The 22,207-nt window shown below is 35.4% G+C and overlaps 1 pseudogene; it reads left to right on the top strand.

Annotated features, from left to right (window-relative positions):
* The first annotated feature begins 1,756 nt into the window (after positions 1 to 1,756).
* LOC149165092 (uncharacterized) overlaps positions 1,757 to 22,207 on the top strand; it is a 37,412-nt pseudogene continuing 16,961 nt past the window's right edge.

The raw sequence follows: 22,207 nt of genomic DNA, 5'->3' as shown, positions 1-22,207 counted from the left end.
AGTTGAGTTTCCAAGTTTCTTAAATAGGGAAACGAGATGGTTGGTTAGGTCCTAACCAACCCAGCTCATTCTCCCTCGCATTCTTCTTTCTCGTTAAAGGTGTGCTAATTTTGTTTTAATGCAAGGCGTGAATTAAGTAGATGCTTCTATTCTTTCACAAAGTTCAGGTTCGATTTCATTTACAGCCATTGCATGACGGATTTTTGGTGTGCATGCTTAGCTATGTTTGATCTTACCTTTTTGTAATTTTTCTTTTCGAAGCTTGGTATTATTTCTACCTGGATTGTGCAAGCACATTATTCTTGCACTAGTGCATTTACAGTTCTGTAATTTGATTCCTTTGGTTCATTACAGCGAAGTCTTTCGTTCTTTTCTGTCATAAAGACCTTGATGTGTTTTTGCACGTGAGTGTTCATCTTTTAGAAGTATTCTTGATATTATGGATTGAATATGCTTTGGTAATTTAGGAATGAACGATGTTATAACACATTAATATGTACCTGCACTTTAAACTTTTAAGGAAATGATCGAACTTCACATCTAATTATTCAAAGTGAACATTTCCAAATTAAAAATATTAAAAATGCAGATCAAATTTATGTGAATAACTATTACAGGGATAAAGCATGTTATCACAGTTAGATGATTTCTTTAGTTGCATGAAAGAGTTCCTTGATTAAAGAAAAGTGCGCTTTAACTTTCAAAGTTAATTCTTATTTTGAAGTTAAGTTGTGTTGAAGTATCTTTCTTCTTATGAAAGCTATTTCAAAGTTTTGTTCACCTTTGCAAATTCTTTTCTTAAGGTAACACACTCTTTATTATTTTATGAAAGAAAATTGAAAACTTGGTGCATGAATCTTTGATCTGGGATAGGAATCAATATCCTCATACAGGAACAGAGTGCTCTAGTCCTAAGACTTAGAGCCCCTGCATGAGGGCATAAATCTTTAGTACAAGTGTAGAATATACTTCTAGCATATAAACTTTGTTTCGGTACTAGTGCAAGAATATCACAGGGGTACATGAATAACAACTCAGTGCAGGAAGAAAGATCTATAAAGAAGTCAGAAATATTCAAGGGTCCAATTATTAATCTGACAAGCAACTATATAAAGATAAACATAGATTTCCATTTCAATTAATCAGGATTGCTTACAAGAGTTTGAAAGTTCCTTTTATTATTTCTTCATAAAAGTACTTTCTTTCATATTCTAGCACTAGAATTTCTTTGGTGTAAATTGTCAAGTGATCTTTTCTTTTCGATTCTGCAAGATTGTAATTAAGTAGGAATGGAGTTAGGAAAAGTTCATATCATTTATGGCATTTCCTGTACTTCACCTCTAAGTTTATGAAACCACCGGGTTGACAATTAAGTGTTCAAGGAGTCTGCTTAACCGCAATTCCTGCACCCAACATTTTGGCGTCGTTGCCGCGGAGGCGATTTGAAATTGGTAAGAACTTTCCATTTTTTGCAATAAGGGTAAGTCTACTTTTATTTTTCCTGCAATATGCTTCTATTGTTTTAAGGATTTTACGAGTGTTGACTTTTTTTTTTGCAGCAATTGACAGATTCTTTTCTTTACATCATTTGAATTTTGTTTTTTTTTCTTTGATTTTTAAAATGAATGTCTAAGAAAGGTAGGGGTCTGAAGCCCAATAAGGGCTGATGAAACATTGAAAAAATGAAAAATATTCTTATATTGGACCTTCTTTTGCAGGTAGAAAGTCCAAGTAGAACCAGACTCATCTCGCCAGAATGGTCCACTTGGATTTTGTAAACAGTGATACAGGTGTGACACAACCCGAGAAGGGGAAGAAGGAGGCTAACGGTCATCAGAAAGTCCAATTCAGCAATAGTCAACCTTCATCTTCTGGAAGTGGTTTGATTGGAGGCACAACAATGGTTGATCATGAAGACCATGCAAAGGGGACTGGTGAGAATCAGGTAAATGAAGGGCAATCCACTTTTGGATTTCCAATAGTGAATTATGAAGCGAATGTAAAAATGAATAATATTTCACCCTAAAATCTTCCACATTTTCATCGTAAGGTGCACGAAGACCCAGATTCATTCCTTTTTGAGTTTGATATACTATGTAGGAGTTATGATTATTCTTCAGATGCCCAGAAATTAAAATTGTTTCCTGCAAATCTCAAGGATTCAACCTTGTGTTGGTTCATGGGACTAGGAGGAAACACTATAAGTTCTTGGGAGAAAATGAAGAGAGTGTTTTTGAATAAATATTGGGAATATTGTAAAACTAGAGAAATGCTGGATGAAATCTTCACCATTGTACAAGGTGATGATGAGACTTTGGAGGACTACTTAGAGAGAGTTTTGTATATACTCCAAAGGTCCAAACACAAATTTGATTTAAGTACCATTCAAACTTTGTTCCTATGAGAGCTTACTAAGGATTCTAGACATAATTTGAATTTGTTAGGACAAGGATATATTGCTCAGAAAACTTTTGAACAAATTTGTGACTTTTGTAGGAAGTTCTCACAAAATCAATCTAGATCCACTAGAGGAGGTCAAAGCAGAACTAACAAACTAGGATCTATAGATGCTATGATTATTGGCTTGGAGAATAAAATTGACAGTATGAAAATTGAAATAATAAATAATGTTAGTAAACAAATAGACTCTTTGAAATTTCAGTAAAAACTAGAAAAAGAACAAGAGTCGTTGTCTATTTTTTGTCCAAAATGTAGGAAAAAACATCATTTAAGAGAGTGTCTTGCTAATATAAAGAGTGATAATAAATGTGTGATTTGTGTAGAGAACCATGCCACCGAGGAATTCCCCTCCATACCTAGATTGAGAACCTCATTTGAAGGAGAGTATTATGAACCTGAGCCATTACATGCCATGGGAGTGCGAAGGAACTGGCCACAGGTAAGTGCAAGTATGGTTCGTGAACCACATTTTTATGGCTATAATGGACCTCCATATTCCTATCATAATAATAATAATAATCACTCTCAACATTGGCAGCACAAAAACCATTTTTACCATGGACAGCCCTCTCAACCTTGGAAACAAGGATGGAGAGGGCCAAACCATTCATATCATTCATATCCTGCTCAGATGCCATCATATCCTCCTTCATATGCACCACACGATATGTTACAACCATCTTTTCCCTCTTTACCTCAGCAGAGTCAACCAATGCTACCATTTCCTTTGCCACCACCATTTAGACCACCTCAACTACCTTCTCAACCGATACCGAATCTTAATAATAAGGCGGTACAACTGATTTACTCAGTTGGATCATCCCCTTCTCCTACCTATCGAACCTTGCTGGTTGGGATAAATGAGATTCAATTGAAATCGGGAAGGGTAGTTAAACCAGAAAAACAAAAACAACCCATGGTGATCATTGAGGAGAAAAATGAGGAGGCAACTCTTGATCATTCGAAAAACAATGTCACCATTTAGCCCATTCCTATACCTTCAGATTCACCATCTTCTTCAAACGAGCCTCCCTATCCAAAAAGGTTGGCTATGGAGAAGAGTGACCCCGAGTCCACTCTAGCTTCAGATCTAAGGAATCTTTGCATAAAGGTTCCTTTACTTCAGGCTATTAGAGAAATTCTCATCTACACAAAGATCATTAGGGAGTTATGTCTTAAAAATCCAGGGAGGAAGAGAGTAGAACCTCAGACCATTTAGTTTTTTGGTAGAGCAGCTGAGTTAATGACAGGATGCGTATCAATGGAGAAATATACAGATCCTGGAAACCTAGTTGTTTATGTCCATATAGGTGATATCCTTGTCTTTAATGTATTAATAGACCTGGGGGTGGCCATCAATGTTATGACCAGGCAAACCATGGAACAACTTGGGTTGGACCATATCCATCCTACACCCACTGTGCTTGAACTTGCAGAGAGATCTAAAATCAAGCCCGATGGAGTATAGGATGATGTGGTTATCTCTATAGATTCGTGGGAATACCCCGCGGATTTCATTGTGCTTCAACCAAACAATCCAATGGGAGGACATCCTTTGGTTCTGGGACGACCATGGCTTGCCACGGACAATGCTTATATTGGATGTCGCTCTGCTGATATATACATTTCACATGGAGATTCTAGGAAAAAGGTCACCTTATATTCACCTACTATATCTATTCGAGAACTCAAGGACACTTTATGGTTAGATTATGACAGCAGTGATGAGGAGACTTGATCTATTTCTTTGATTCATCATCATACTGAGTCTACCCAGGAGGGTGAATTACGAGATTTCTTGAACAATTTAGACACTATGCCTAACTTTGACACACTTCATCAGATCTTTAGTCTGGATTTTCAAGAAAATTCTGATTCCCAGCCTTCCTCATCCCATACTGTAGCATCATCTTCCTATACTCTTAAGCCCAATACCACTCTTGTTGAAATTAGTCCAGGAAAATCTCTATACATTGGCTTAGACCTGGATTCATCTCAACAAGAGAAACTTGTTACCTTGTTGTGAGATCACCTGCATGCATTTTCTTGGAGTTATGAAGACATGAAAGGCATTCCTCCTGAGACTTGTACTCATCATATCTATATTCAGGAGGGAGCCTGACCTGTTCAACAACCCCAGAGACGAATGAATCTCATGCTAAGAGATATTGTTAAAGAGGAACTACAAAACCCTTAGATGCTAATTTCATCTATCCCATTTCTGACAATCAATGGGTCTCTCCATTAGTGATAGTCCCTAAGAAAGATGGAAGATGGCGTATTTGCATTTATTACCGAGAATTAAACAAAGCCACTCTCAAGGATTACTTTCCCCTTCCTTTCATCGATCAGGTGCTAGATACCCTTGCCAGTAAAAAGCACTTTTCATTTTTGGATGGCTTTAGTGGGTATAACCAAATCCATATCGCACCCTCAGATCAAGACAAAATTACCTTTACATGCCCTTGGGGTGCATTTTCTTATCGAGTGATTCCTTTCAGGTTATGTAATGCACCCACGACCTTTCATAGGGTTGTGCTGGCCATTTTTGTTGATCTTGAATGTGTTGAGATTTATATGGATGATTTTTCTGTGTTTGGTAACTCATTTGATGAAGCTCTTAAAAATCTAGAAAAGGTGATTTTACGTTGCCAAGAGGTTCATCTTGCTTTGAGTGATAAAAAATGTAGATTAATGTGAAAAGGAGTGGTTCTTGGTCATTTGGTTTCTGACAAAGGTATCCAGGTAGACCCTGCTAAAGTTGAAGTTATTTTTCGTTTGTCTGCACCCAAAAAACAAAGGCAAGTGAGAGGCTTCCTGGGACATGTTGGTTATTACTGGAGATTCATTGAGAATTTTTCCAAGATTGCTACCCCCTTTTTTGATTAGTAGCTAAGGATAGTGAATTCTCCTGGTCCACAACTTGCCAACAATCGTTTGAGACACTGAAGGAAAAATTAGTACATGCACCAGTTTTGAGAGGACCAAATTGGTCCCTGCCATTTCACATTTCCTCCGATGCCTCAGACACTACCATTGGTGCAGCTTTAGGATAAAAGGAGAATAAACAATATTATGATATTTATTACATCAGTAAAAAAATTTCACTTGCCGAATTTAACTATATAGTGACTAAAAAAGAATTTTTAGCCATTATTTTTGCTATTAATAAATTCAGACATTACAGTACAAGATATGAATTTTATGTGCATACTGATCATTTTGCTATAAAATATTTAAAGAATAAACCTTTAACTAATGGTAGAGTGACTAGTTGGTTGCTTTTATTATAGGAATTCAATGTTACAATTATTGATAGACCAGGAAAGTCTAATGTTGTAGCTTATTATCTTTCTATATTAAATAATATTGGTGAAGTAATTCCTGTTGATGATGATATCCCTGACGAACATATTTTTCTTATGTCAGCGAAATCCCCATGGTTTGCTGACATAGCTAACTATCTAGTCACCGGAAAAATACCACCTCACTTATCTGCTCGTGAAAAGTAGAATATCATTCAAAAAAGTGCTTCATATTCTTAGATACAGGGAGACCTCTTTTACACTAGACCAGATATTGTTATTCGTATATGTGTGAGAGAGGAAGAAGTGTTTGATATCTTAAAATATGCCCATGATGAACCTTGTGGTGGCCACTTCACTGATAAACAAACTGCATATAAAATTTTACACACTGACTATTTTTGGCCTTCTTTGTTTAAGGATGCCAAGCAATATGTTAGGCATTGTGGTAGTTGTCAACGGATGGGTCAACCTATTCAAGCCAATGGAATGTATTTATGTCCTCAAGTTATGATTGAGCCCTTTGAAAAATGGGCTATTGATTTCATAGGACCCATAAACCCCACATCTTTAAATAAAAAGAATATCTTGGTTTGTATTGATTTTGTTACTAAATGGGTACAGGCTAAAGCTATTTCTTTTGCCACTGAGAAAGTTGTTGTTGATTTTCTATTTAATGAAATTTTTACTAGATTCGGTGTTTCTAGATAAATTGCTTCTGACAATGGATCGCAGTTTGTTTCTAACTTGGTACAGCAAGTCATGAATCAATATAAGATTGGGCACAGGAAATCTACACCATACTATCTGCAAGTAAATGGCTAGGTGGAATCTACAAACAAGGTGATCGAATCCATCTTCACCAAAACAGTAAACATGCACAGCAAGGATTGGACCAGCTGATTGCCTGAAGTTTTATGGGCTTATTGAACCACTTGGAGGAACACCATATGAGCTGGTGTATGGAAGACAAGTCCTTTTTCCAATTGAATTTTAGATAAAGACAGTTCAATTGGGTCTAGATCTCTCATAAGCACAACAACAACGTATATTGTAGTTAAACGAGTTGGATGAATTTCAGAGGGATGTTGTTCTACAGAAAATTTTAGTGCAACAACAACAAAAGAAGTGGTGTGATAAGATTATCAAGAAGAAAAAGTTCCAACCAGGTGATTGGGTACTTCTCTATGACTCTAGATTTAAACATTTTAAAGGGAAGTTCCATACTCGTTGGATGGGACCGTATGAGGTAATTCAAGTTTTCGACAATGGGGTTGTAGAATTCAAAACTATCGATGAGCGAAATTAAGTTTTCTTTGTGAATGGGCATAGGCTTAAATCATACTTTCAGCCCCTCACAAAGGAAGATTTCATGCAGCAAGTGCAGCAATAGTCTGAACTTCAGTTGGTAGGTGGCTATGCTGGCCTATTGTGATCTGATTTCTTCTCTCTTGAAATAAAGTTTAAAGAAAATCCAAAAAAATAAAAATAAAAAAAAGGGTAAAGAAAAAAATATTTTCCCGTGATTGTAAAAATCAATTTTACTGACATGATTGCAGAAGGATCAACCTGAAAACTAGCTTGCTGGCAAGAAGATCAAATTCTAATAAAATGGGAATATTGCTTGATTTTTAGATGTGTTGACTATCACCAAGAAGAAGCAGGTTCAAGTGCAAGAATCGAGCCCTTATCCAAGTTTGGGATAGCTAGCACGAAAATTTTTATCCAAATAACACTCAATTCCTGTGGCATTTACTTTTCGGATCATCTTTATACAGGGAGATTTCAGGTGAAATTATTCCCTTCTTCTATTCCCATTTTCGTAAAAAAATTCCCTTTATTTTCTTCTTTTTATCCCATGAATTTTACCATCCCTTTCTTCAAAGAAACTTTCCCTATCCGATTTCGTATTTCCCTCTTTTCCCCTTGAAATTTTTTCCCCAAAATCCCTTTTCGATTTGTCCCTCTTGGTGGTCTCACTCTTGAATTCCTTGTCATAATTTCCTTCCCATTCTAAAATTTACCCTTTTTCCCACTTCTTTTTTCCCTCATGGATTGATTGCAGGATCTGATGTGAACTCACAAGTCAAATCGGAAGGCATATATCAACACCAAAGATTGGTGAATAAAACCTCTCTTGTTTATCCAATTTTTTTTTCAAATCCAGCCTATGAATTACATCCTATCAGATTTTTTTTTGTTCCCTTTCTCTTTCCAAATATGCCACAAATATCCCTGGTGCAGGAATGTTTGATCGAGTGCAAGCATGTTCAGTGCAGGCATGTTCAAGTGCAGGCATGTTCCATGCATGCATGTTTAAGTGCAGGCATGTTCATTGCAAGCATGTTCAGTGCAGGCACATTCAATACAAGAATCCGCACCGTTGAGCATGCCCAATTATGAAAACACATGTTTTGGTGTGGGAACAATGGTCTCAATGCAAATACAGTGCAGGAACACCTGGTGCAAAATTGTGCATTGAAAATATTATCTTTGTTTCATAATTTTTTTGTACAAGCACAATGACTGCACCACCTGTAGATCATGCTATTCAATAATTTGTATTATGGTTAACACTTTGTTTTATCATTTACTAAATTAGGAATAAAATTGTTTAAGCACAAAGATATTTTAGGTTTTGAAATCTCATTTTTTTAATGAGTACTAAGTACACCTTACGTGAGATCATGAAGTTAATGTGGGGTGGTACGATTCTCCCAAAATCTAATATTTACCTCTTCTTTAAACGACTCATCACCTATCAATGATGGCCTTACCTCATATCCGACCTCGCATGACCATTACATCGAATTATTATCTAAACCGCCACCTTTCCCAATCATCATTTCATGTCTGTAATTGAACCAATTCGTATTCACATCTGTCCCAGGAGTGTAATCTTAATGATGGAGGGTGACCATTTGGAAGGTGGCCAATATAGCTGCGGATGTATAGCTTAACCATCATAAATCCCTCGACAAAGCTTTGAGTTCTTCATTTGTAATACTCTTCCAAAGTTTTAGACAAAGATTAGGTGAATTCAAACAAAGAAATGGTGTCTGTAAGGATTGAACCACAGTCCCTGAAGGAGATGGAGCAAATGGTTGAGTATAGAAATAGTCTTGAAATATTGCAGGAATCCAGGTTCTTCTTGTTTCTGCAAAAAATTGATAAATTCGACTCAGCTGTGGTGCTAACATTCGCCCAGACTTTTGATGGAAGTCGAGCCAAGGTGGGTTCGCTGGAATTTCCAGTCACATAGGAGTCCATATCTCAGGCTAAAGGTTTAGCAGTAGTGGGAGAACAATGGTTTAGAGAGAAGATTGATAAGAAGTTGTGGCGTCGATTCGTGGTCGACACGAAGCAAAAGGTGGAATAGAAGAACGGTCTCCATCATAGCATTATGCTTAGGAAATGGAAGGACCTCCTTTACGTATTGTAGATGTTTCTCACCTGCGAGGGTCGTTATTCACTCACCCTTCAGTATCACATATGATTTCTCCTACATTTTGAGTCTCGTAAGATCATTAATTTTCCCTATTATCTACTCAGGAGATTAGATAAAATGTCGAAAGGTGTTCAGAGAGGGAGGTCAAGCTAGGTTGCATACACGTTATACCACCACGGGCTAATCACAATTTTAATCAAGAAGGAACTGGAGGTTAAAAATGTGACCTGGAAAGAATTTATTAAGGAGTTTCAAGGATGAGGTGTAGGGAAGTCATCCAAGAAGAAGAGTGCAAGTAAGGAAGGAAAATCAGAAACCCTGCCTCACGCCCTACGGAGACCAGGAGATTGACTAGTAAAAGGACTGCCTCTTCAAGGGTGATTCATGTTCAGTCAACCTCCCCGATACTATTGGACAACTCACCACTTACTTCACCAGGTAACAATAACCTCTCGGTCCTCCCTGAGGTGGCAGCCCATACAGTGTCAACGAATACTATGTGGAGAAGGAAGATGACACACCCTTATGGGTCCTCTTTGGTAAGATGAAAGATAGAAAAATGATGTCGAGTGCAAGAAAAGACTCAGCAGAGGGTCAGATGGATGATGGGGTGTGGGACACTGAAGCCCTGGATAATTTTGAAGTTCTGGGTATTGAAACCCCTGGTAAGGTGAATGTACAAGGTACTGAGGCCCTTGATAGCATTGAATTCCGAGTACAGAGGCCCTTGATAATTTTTAAGTTCTGGGTATTGAAATCCCTAGTAAGATGAACGTGTAGGAGACCCTTAGTGACATTGAAATTCCAGGTATTGAAACCCTTGATGATGTTGAAATGCAGGAACTTGGTAACCAGAATAACCTTGACCCTGATGATGTCGGCACATGTTTGGAATCGACTACCAAGAAGTCAGCACCAAAGGAATTGGGAGTAGAAAACTCCACCCTCTATCTAAACAATCAGATAGAAGAGCTCAAGCAGCACGTTTACGGCTTGGAGATATTAAACCAAGCCATGAAAGAGTAGGATACAATGCAAAAGCAGATAAATGTAGATTTGGCAAGAGAAGTGAAAGAGCAGAAAAGACAAGTTAAGATATGGAAATTCCAGGCCTCAACGTGCTATAAATGTCTTAAAAATATGACCAATAAAATCAAGAAGGCTCGAGGCAAGAAGGAAAAGATAGTGAAAGCAAGGATCAACATACAAGTTCAGGATTGAAGGGAGGCTCCTTTGTTTTGGCTTGTTTGTAGTAGATAAAGGTTGTGTGAGGACACACAACAACATAGGGAGGGGAGGATGTTGGTAGGCTAAATTGCTTCATTTTTAACCCCTTTCCTACTTCAAATTCATAACCTTAGACTTCTATTTTAACCTCTCAACCTCCTTATTCCTGCACTATTCCAAGAATCGTGCCTTTTCCTACACTTGCTTTATATTTCATATTTAAGGGTTGCAAATGTACTTAATTAATTATTTTTATAGATTTTATACCTTTAATATTCTTTGCAACTAATATCTTCTTTCCTAAAGTATTTGGTAAGAAACGTATTAATCATTTCTTTAGCATGGTCGAGTGCATGTAGGATTCATGCACCGCTGGCGAATCCTAAACTTCTGTGACAACTCAATACCTAACGCGGACATCTCATTCATAATCAACCATCTCAAGTTGGGCTCAGAGCAGAGATAAGTCAGGGATATGATAGAGATCAGGTCGCCAGCCAAATGCTTAAGTTTAGTGTTTTGTTACAGTCGAAAGGCTTAGAATGTAATGTTGTTGTTATTTCATTACAGTTGAAAGGCTTAGATTGTAACGCTAAATGTAATTTTGTTATGGCCACAGGCCTAAAGGGATGTATATAATGTAGGATTCAGATAGGAAATGGGAGCAATAACAATGCTACTGTAACTGTGGTATTTTGTAATTTTGTTGGTATCGCCCTCGTTCTAGGCTGGATTTGATTTCATCATGTACATTTGTTGATTCTAAAATTTAATATAAAGGGACTGCACCATGTTATTTCAATCCTGTGTTTTAATTCTATGTTGATGTGTTGTTGAGAGCTGAGTTTCCAAGTTTCTTAAACAGGGAAATGAGTTGGTTGGCTAGGGCCCAACCAACCCAGCTCGTTCTCCCTCGCATTCTTCTTTCTCGTTAAAGGTGTGTTGATTTCGTTTTAACACAAGGCGTGAATGAAGTAGATGCTTCTATTCTTTTACAAAGTTCAGGTTCGATTTCATTTATAGCCATTGCACGACATATCCATGGTGTGCATGCTTAACTAAGTTTGAACTTACCTTTTTGTAATTTTTCTTTTCGAAACTTAGTATTATTTCTGCCTGGATCATGCAAGCACATTATTCCTGCATTAGTGCATCTACAGTTCTGCAATTTGATTTCTTTGGTTCATTACAACGAAGTATTTCATTATTTTCTGTCATAAGGATCTTGATGCATTTCTGCAAGTGAGTGTTCATCTTTTAGAAGTATTCTTAATATTATGGATTGAATATGCTTTGGTAATTAAGGAATGAACGTTGTTATAACGCATTAATTTGTACCTGCACTTTACACTTTTAAGGAAAGGATCGAACTTCACATCTAATTATTCAAAGTGAACCTTTCTGAATTAAAAATATTAAAAAGGCAGATCAGATTTATGTGAATAACTATTACAAGGATAAAGCTTGCTGTCACAGTTAGATGATTTCTTTAGTTGCATGAAAGAGTTCCTTGATTGAAGAAAAGTGTGCTTTGACTTTCGAAGTTAATTCTTATTTTGAAGTTAAGTTGGGTTGAAGCATCTTTCTGTTTGTGAAAGCTATTTCAAAGTTCTGTTCACCTTTGCAAATTATTTTCTTAAGTTAACATACTCTTTATTCTTTTATGAAAGAAATTTGAAAACTTGGTGCAGGAATCTTTGTTATGGTACAGGAATCAATATCTTCATATAGGAACAGAGTGCTCTAGTCCTAAGACTTAGAGCCCCTGCATGAGGGCATAAATCTTCAGTACAAGCGTAGCATATACTTCCAGCATATAAACTTTGTTCCGGTACTGGTGCAAGAATATTTCAGGAGTATAGGAATAACAAATCAGTGTAGGGAGAAAGATCTATAAAGAAGTCAGAGATCTTCAAGAGTCTAATTATTAATCTAACATACAACTATACTGAAGTTAAACATAGATTTCCATTTCAATTAATCAGGATTGCTTACAAGATTTTGAAAGTTCATTTTATTTATTTCTTCACAAAAATACTTTCTTTCATATTCCAGCACTAGAATTTCCTTGGTGTAAATTGTTGAGTGATCTTTTCTTTTCGATTCTGTAAGATTGTAATTAAGGAAGTAGGAATAGAGTTAGGAAAAGTTCATATCATTTCTGGCATTTCTTGTGCTTCACCTCTAAGTTTACAAAACCCCCGGGCTGACAATTGAGTGTTGAAGGAGTTTGCTTAATCGCAATTCCTGCACCCAACAACGGTGAAGTGTGGTGAACCATTCTGGAGCTGAGCAGTGTTGTTGCCAGAAAATTCTGAAGAATCCATGGTATGTATGAGCATACATCATCCTTTAATATCATGATAGGCCATGCACTAAGCTAATGATTATTGACATAGTGCATGGTCCTTAATATTTTCCTAACAAAGACCATGGCAAATGCATGGAGCATAGAATAAGGAATAATGTACTGCACACAACCAATGGATGAGATAAAAATGTCTCACGAAAGAGAGCAATTAGGTTGATATATGAGATAGAAAAGCCTCACGAAAGAGAGAAATTAGGTTGATATACATCGACTTGTAAAATTCTGTAACACTAAAGATTGAAAACAAACCTAATAAATAGTGAAAGAATTCAAGGGATATGGAGGGCCTCATGTGGACTTTTAGGTGTTCACAAAATTTAGTAGACCTTGGGTACACTTGTATCACACAAGTACACACCACTTAATTTACAAGTTTAAAGAATTCCACTAACACATAATTTAATTATATCATATTTTAAAATACATAAGTAGGAATCTAAAATTAATAATAAATAAATATATAAATAAAGAAATATATATATATATATATATATATATATATATATATATATATATATATTTTTAATTTTAGGTTACGATTAAGTTAGATATTAAATCGATGTATGATATTTCCTTGTTTATGGGATAAGGGACTTGCTTTGTGTAACTATTTATTAAGGTGTACATACTTTATCTTTCTTGATTCGAAAGTTGATGTCTTATGAGAAACAAATGTTTATTTATCTAAATTTTCTAATTTAAAATGATTAAATTAAAAGATTAAAAATAGGTAGTAGAAAACAGAACTCACTAAAAATAAAAAATAAAAATATATATATACATATATATATATATATATATATATATATATATATATATATATATATATATATATATATGTACATTTTCCACTGGAAAAATCCGTAATATTTCATTATAAATATGAAAGATTACATATGTAGATGCTTTGAAGCATATGCCAACTGTTCTGTACATTTTCACAAAAAATTTGCATGTCTGTGCTGTATATCTGTCTGTTACATTTTCAAAAATTGTGCAAAATTGGTGCCATTTTTGGCAATCCTCAATCTATTTCAAATTATATCATGTTGTGCAGTCAAAACCTCAAAAAACTGTTATGTTATGTCGCCTGTTGACCCGCAGTAGGATATGTCGGGTCTATATATGGCCGATGGTAGTATTTCTGCTCCTGCTGATCCAAATATTCAGCGATTTCCCATAACCCATTCTCCATCACCGCGGCCTCCTTGGAAAGCTTGTCAGCAGTCTGGTTATGTTCTCTGTATATATGAGAGATGTGAAAAAAGTTAAAAGCATCCTTTAGTATAAATACTTCATCAAGCAATACATTTAGAGTGTGTGAGTGACATGTGGTAACTCTATTGACCCAGTTTGTAACAATCTGAGAATCGCCAAATATGTTGATGCTGGTGCATTGGTGACTGAGTGCAAAATGTAACAGATGTCGGAGAGAAATGAGCTCAGAATAATTGTTTGTGCCAGCCCCCAATCCTACTTTGATATGAAAGAAGTGCCTCGAGGATATGTGTAAAATGATACCCCCTCCGCAGCCATGTTCGTTTGCAGCCCCGTCGAAAAAAGCCCATGGCGAGCCCATGTCGATATTGGGAGGACGGGTCGGCCGTCGCAGTTTTGTGGGAGGAGGATTTGGTAATTCGTTGTATGTTGTGATGATGCCAGCTTCAACGAGTGGCCACCTAGCCTCCCATCCATCAAATATCATTCTATTTCTGGACTTCCAAATAGACCAGTTAACAATGATAGGGAGGTTTACAGTTTTCGAGCCACTGTGTTTGTTCCCCTAATCTATCCAAGCGCTGATAAGGTCTGTACCAGACCAGTCTCCCGTGTACTGTATGTGAAATTTGATATTATGCCATATTTGAATAACAATGGGGCATCTTAAGAATAAGTGTTCAGTGGTCTCTGTGTCTTCTTTGCACAGCACACAACGCGAGGGTCCCGATACTGCCCTACGCTTGAGGTATTCATCAGTGGGAATGCGATTGCGGAGGACACACCAAGAAAATAATTTGGATCTGGGCGATGCAGTTAACTTCCATATCTGGTGCCACCATCTGTCTAGCACTTCCGGCTTTCTGTGGTTAATGATGAGTTTATATCCTTCACGAGGAGTGTAAATCCCACTATCAGCAATCTGCCAGATGAGTTCATCCGGCCCTTCCACAATTCTGATATGGGATTCAGAGAGGGCATCGCAATATTCTTTCCAGGGTTCGTGCCATCTGATCTATATATATATATATGTACATATGTATATACATATATATATATATACATATACATATATATACATATACATATACATATACATATACATATACATATATATATATATATATATATATATATATACATTAAATTATTAGCATTATAATTAGGGAAATTTCCAAATAAAAACCTTAATCTGTAAATTTTATCAAAGACCAATGGCATGTGGTAAGATTAGCTCTATATTCTTTTTCAATTTATTGTTGAATGCACATTGATAAGTCCAAAATTAATCTATTGTGCTCATTGTTTCTATGCCCTTTCATCTCTTGAAATTATTTATCATGTTAAAGTATGGATTTTGTGGCCTTTTCACTTTATTTAATAACCTATTTGAAATTAATATGTTTTAGAAATGTTTATGATGATTTGTGATAAATTATCTAGGTTGCATGTATGCTTCAAGAGTATTTGTTAGTAGACAAGGATGATAATGAGTTATGATGCGCTAAGTGGAGACCACAAACATTTTGGAATTTCGTATTCTAGTGTTATGGTTTTGGATCTCTCAGGTTATTTCTTTATGTTAAAAGGTCATTCTTTCAACCTCTTGGCATAACATTTGTGCATGCATGTAGTTTCCATCTATCTCTCTTCAGAGATAGTTACCACCATTCTAGCCAGTTTGTGTTCTACAATATTTAATTATTTTATTTATTAATAGAAGTTAGGTAATCACTATATTGTTATGCTCTTTTCTATATTTCTCTGTGTGTTTCATTTCCTTTCCTACATTTCGTTACATTCCTTGTACAACTTGGATCAATGGTATGAGAGTAATTTGGTCCTCGTTGTTTCTCGTTGCATGTATTTGACGAGTTACTATGTCAAGTGGCCCCACTTTGATGTTCTTTTAGAACAAAATTATATGTGTAGATGCCATTTTGTTTGTGAATCTCATCCCTATATTGTCATTGTTATTCCAAGAGGTTAGTTGTATAGGGTACCATAGGTAGTTTTTACTATTGTGATTTCATTAATCTCAAGAAAACAATGTCAAAAAGTCATTTCTAATATTGCAAAGTTTGTCCTCTTCATGGTTTGGTTGGAAGGTGAAAGGAAGGTCATTGTGAATGCCATAACCTCGGCACAGGGCCTCTCTGCACAATATAAGTATGTTGACAAGATTGTAAACGCATACAAATATATCTTTGCTCTACCTGTCGAGAAGCCTTTGTACTGCCAGGTCAAACATTCAATTGACTTGATACTTTTTGCTACTTTACCTAATGTCCCAATATATAGATTTTATATTTTGGAGAATGAGGAAATAAAATGCCAAATTCATGAGCTCATCTAAAGGGCCACATTCAACTGAGCTCATCACCTTGAAAAAGCCTAATTATGTTGTTGCAAAAGAAGTATGGGACATGGAGACTTTTTATTGATTATAAAGCCATGAAAAAAATCATTGTCAAGAATAGACGGTTGATTCCCCGATTACAATATTCTTCATCAACTCAAGGGTGTCAAGTTCTTTAGTAATATTGATCTGAATTCTGCCTACCAGTAGGTTCTAATTAAACAAATAGTGTATGGAAGACAAACTCAAAATCTAAAGAAGGCCTTTTTAAGTGGTTGGTCATGCCATTTGGCTTGACTAATGCTCCAAACATGTTCATGAGGATGATAGGTGATATCCGATGACTATTTATGGACTCTTTTGTCGTTGTATATTTTGATGGCATCCTCATCTTCAATGGAACATAGGCATAACATTTGGAATACATTCAGCAGGCCCTGAGCACCCTATCACAGCCTAACTTGTATGTCAATATGGAGAAATTCTCATTTGGCATGTAGAGATTTCAATATTTGGGATACATCATGTATGAACATAGGGTGCATATGGACCCAACCAAGATCCATGTCATTCAAATTTAGTTAGCCATGGTGACTCTAACAAATCTTTGTAGCTTCTTGGGCCTTGCTTGACCCTTAAGTCAAGTGACCAAGGGATGATTTAAAGCAAACTTTTCCTAATCTATGTCACAACAAAACACATTAAAGGATATTAAACATTATCTTTTCTCCACACCAGTAATCACCCTATCAGTCCTACAATAACGATTTGAGATTAAGGTAGATGCCTTCGACTATGTTATTAATGCATTCCTCACTCAACAAGCACATCTAGTGATTACAGTAAAAGTCTCTTTGATAATTTTATAAGATACCCCACATATGACAAGGAGATGTATCCCATATTCTAGGAATGTCATTAATGCGAGAAATATATTACGGGGAAGGAAATTATCATCCACATTGATCACAAGCCTATACAATTCATGCAGACACAAGGAAAGTTACAACATAACTTCCATAAAAAATGGTTCATGTACCTACATCAATTCCACATGAACATCAAATACAAGAATGGAAACACCGATCATGTTGCATATTTCCTTAGTCAACCCCTGTATGTGGTGCTAATCACAATTCTTAACTCTTGTGGGAATGAGACATCTAGGTGGCCATAATTATACAATATCGAATCTAACTTCGATGCCACATACCAAACATTGATCGTAGGAAGACAAGTCTCATATTTCCACATCCATGATGCACTCTTATGATACCGATTCCACCTTTGTGTTCCTTCAAGAAAACGTGCCAAACTAATCTAGGAGGCACATTATAGTCAAGTGGTAGAGAACTTCGGTGTGGAGAATATAATAATAATATTTAAGAATTATTTCTACTTCCCAAAGCTTCAACAAGGAATCCAACGATATATCATATCATGCACTACCTATGTTATTACTAAACCAACCATCATGAAGTGGGGGTTGTACACTCCTCTACCTACTCTAGACTTGCCCTGGGAGTAATTCTCCATCTATTACATGTTAGATTGTGCCTCCACCAAGCATGGTAATGATTATGTGTTTATGGTAACTTTTTCATTGGTTCTCTAAGGTGGCCATTTTGGCACCAAACAAGAAGAGTATCATGGTTGAAGCCATTGCTAAACTCTTCTTTGAGTGTGTTAGGGTTCATTTTGGGCTACCTTGAAAAATTATTTTAGATAGGGACATGAGGTTCCTCAATACCTTGTAGTCCATCCTAAGGTCTCTGATGGATAACAAGTTTACCAAATTGTCTGCCTTTCATCCCCAAATAGATGGACAATCATAAGTGGTCAACAAGGTGATTGTGCATATCTTTCACGTGTACTACTCCAAGAATTTGCATACATGGGATGAAAGCATTCTATATGTTCAACATAGCTATAACAAATCACTTCGTAACTCTATTGGACATAGTCCTTTTTAGGTGTGCATGGGGTTCCAACCATTGGCTCCAATTGATGTAGTTATGCCCGTTGCACCTTCACTACTAGAGTACTCCCATGTTTAGGTCAAGAAAGATATAGCAACAAAAATTGTTGAATGAATCCAACACCTCCAATAACAATATCATGATATCCTATAGAAAACCAGTTCCAAGTATAAGTAACAACATGGCTAGCTTATGGTTCCACACAAGTTTCGGGTTTGTGATAAGATGTGGTTGCATTTATAGAAAAAATGCCTCATATGTTCCCATATAAAACTCATACCACTATGATATGGGACCTACAAAATCACAAATGTTATGGGTGAAAATTATTTTGAATTGAGTATTCCCCTTTTATTTGGCTTGCACCCAGTGTTTAATGTGGAGTTGCTTCGACCATATTTTCCACCTATATTGGACACCTCAAAGGAATTTGAGAAATTAGCCCCCATATAACTCAATATTAATTATGTTGAATAAGATATATTGATCAATTCATGAACATCAAGACAAAGGATACCTTCCAGTAGTGCATACAACTCCCCCAGGTTGTCAAAGTATGGTATCTTCTTTACCAAGGCAAGTGTCTCACCAGGAGCCAAATTTAGCAAAAGATTCCCCATTTGATGAGGGAACTTGATGAAATAAATAACATTTCTTATTAATGGGGGAGGATTATTCTAGGTGGATATCAATGACCACCCACCTCTTCAACTGACTGAATGGTTCTATATATTCTTGGAAAATATTTATATGGTTTTTGGGTCCCAAACTTTTAGTGTCCTTTTAAGGCCCTAAATGATGTTCATTGGAAATTAAAGGGGGCAAGGCTTACCATGGCATGCCTAGCCCTAGCCAAAAGTGGTAGTCCTTAAATATTTCTTTCCAAGGTGCTATTGTGTGCCTTAAATGGAGATTGTATACAAATGTTTTACCCCTAGCAAGTTGATGTACCAACTAAACACTTCAGATCCCACAAACCTTATGGTGGTTCATCTTATAGATTATGATTTTCGACCTCTAGGGTACTTTATTTATGTTAAAAGTTCATACTTTAAGTCTCTTGTAATAGATTTTGCAAACGCATGTAGCCACAATATCTCTCTCTCTATATATATATCTATCTAGGTTCAGAGATAGTTATCACCATTCTAGCCAATTTATGTTCTACAGTATTCTACTATTTTTTTATTAATAAAAGTTGGGTTTTCACTATATTATTGTGCTCTCTATTATATTTAAATTTGTGTGTGCTTCATTTCATTTATTTCCTTTCATTTTGTTCCTTACACAACTCAAATTAAAGGGTATTCAGAGAGTGGTAGAGAAACATCTTATTAAAATACTTAGATGTAGATATAAGCTTTGACATAACAATGGAGAAGGTATTTGGTATCCAAAGGTTAACAAGGTGGGTGTTTAACAATAGATTGGGTCCAGATATGTTTTGGAAAATCCTAAATAATAAAGAACACTTTGTTATTTGAATATTGCATCGTGGCTTAAGTTTATTGAGAAAGGTATTCACGTATCCAACTTCTGGTTACAGATAAAAGAGCACACTTATGAAAGTCTTGGATACTGGATATTAAATTTTGAGAGACTAATTAAGGCTAGATCAAGATATCTAGTATCCAAATATATGTGATCTAGATTATTTAGTAATTACTCCCTCATAGTTTTTAAGATTTAAATATAAGGTAAGTATGTGAAAACATATTTGGATGGTGAGATTCTTGAATATAGAAACTATTTCTAGAGATAACTCTTTTTCAATCAAAGGTTTTATTAATTAAAACATTTCCTTCCTTTATTGTAATGTACTATAAATTGATTAAACTAATAATGAGTTTTAAAGAAGCAAAATTTGGTTTCTGAAATAAACTTAAATCCAAGAATAAAAATAAAGACACAAAACTATATTAATAAAAATAAAAAATTATTAATTAAATACAAAAGAAACCATGAAGCAAAGAAAATTATGAAAATTTTGGGGAAGGACTCATTATTTTCCAAAAAATAATGTTGTTGTTTTTAATCTACAACAGGGCCTAAGAAATCACTTCTTAGGCAATTTTTTTGTTTAGCAAATAAATAAGGATGATGGACCCACAAAATCATTTCTCTAGAAACCCACCACCATGTCAATGTCAATAAAGACCATGAGATAGATGTGAATTCCTTGTGAAAAATAAGTGGGGGGAGTCTTGGAATTCCATACTACATATTTTGAGGAATTGAAGAACTCTCCCATATATATGCATTTATTTGCAACTCAATGTAATTTAAATTATCCTTAACTAAAATAAAGTCTACAAGATGAAGAATATATTGTAATTTTACAATATTTCCATTAATGGAAACTTTTTATTGCATAACTGAATTACGATTTGTTACAAGGATTCATCACCGCTCTTCAAGCAAGGGCCCACTCTCAGAGTTTACTAGTGAATATACATATTGTGTGTGTTCCTTTTTTTTCATTTACGTTCCTTATTTGCATACATATATTATTCCCCTTTTAACATCCGACGATTATGTCGGTGGATGAGGAATTGCTACATGTTTAGCTACAACAAGTATATTATAGTTGCAACTCTGTTGGGTTTTTCCATCAACATACCATGATCACATGGTTGATATAAACATTAGTATCTTATTAAGTGTGTTTTAGATAGAGTTCTCGCTTTATATGGTATTAATTTACTACTTTAACGATGTGATTTAATTTTCACATTATGGTTTAAATTTTTACAAGTGTGAAGTTTATTCTAATGAGTCAAGATGGAAAGCCAAGAAAAAATTTGTGCCCTTGACAACTTGAAGTGCAAAATTCTTTATCTCTCAATGATATGATAGATTCAATAAGTTTAATTCATTAATTTTATCAACAATTCTACATCATTTAGAACTATATCAATAGCTATTTTAGTGGCATTTAAATCCTCGGGGATTACATATACAATATACAACACTTCTAAATATCACATATCTTAGTTGATTATTTAAAACATAGTTGTCAATGAGACAAGAACCCTCATTTTTTTTTTAACATGTCGTGTTTAGTGTCTATTTTTACTCCCATTTCAAAAACTACTACTCCCAAAAATATTTTTTTTAAGATTAAAATTACAATCTTTCGCAATCATGGCCTTAAATCCTATGCTTATTTGAATAAAATATTAACAAATTTTATTAGTCAAGATTTAGTTAAAAACTAGATATGATTATTAACTTAAGATTAATATGTCTCTTTCAATAGTTTGGTTATATTTAGTTAAACTCTCACATTTATTAGTCTTTCTAATACGTTTTGGCTTGAAAAACCTCTTTTATTATTAGTTTTTCTTTTATGGGGAAGGGAACTAACAATTGTTCACTAGATAATAGTATGTTTGTGTAATTGTAAAAATGGAGAAAGGAAACTAACATTTGCCCCTTTTATTATTGCCAACTTCAAACTATCATATCTTTTTATTCAAGAATAGCTTGACCAAGTGTGATATATCGTTGGAAATGCCTCATAGAGGACTATCCAACCATGTCATCCATAGATTCATTTGAGCATCATAACTTCAACAAAAACTTGATAAAATTTAAGCCACTTTGACACCATTTGATGTGATATTGTCAAGACATTGGACTATTCTATTGATTCCTTCGACTTGTTTTTTGACATCAATGATACTACCGCTTCCTCTAAATTATCACTTGACATCAATGACAACGGTTTTCATCAATGATAGCACTATGTCCAACACTCAACTCATCAGCCTATGGACTATCTTAGGGTGTGGGCTTTGCTCGTAAGCTTTCCCTTCCATTTTTGGAGCATGGAGTATT

This window comes from Pinus tabuliformis, chromosome 5_1 (assembly GCF_031772625.1).
Source record: "Pinus tabuliformis cultivar Carrire ecotype Pingquan chromosome 5_1, CPIR1, whole genome shotgun sequence".
In the NCBI taxonomy this organism is placed as follows: Eukaryota; Viridiplantae; Streptophyta; class Pinopsida; order Pinales; family Pinaceae; genus Pinus; species Pinus tabuliformis.
The sequence above is the reverse complement of the archived record's forward strand: the minus strand, read 5'-3'. Positions and strand labels throughout refer to the sequence as shown.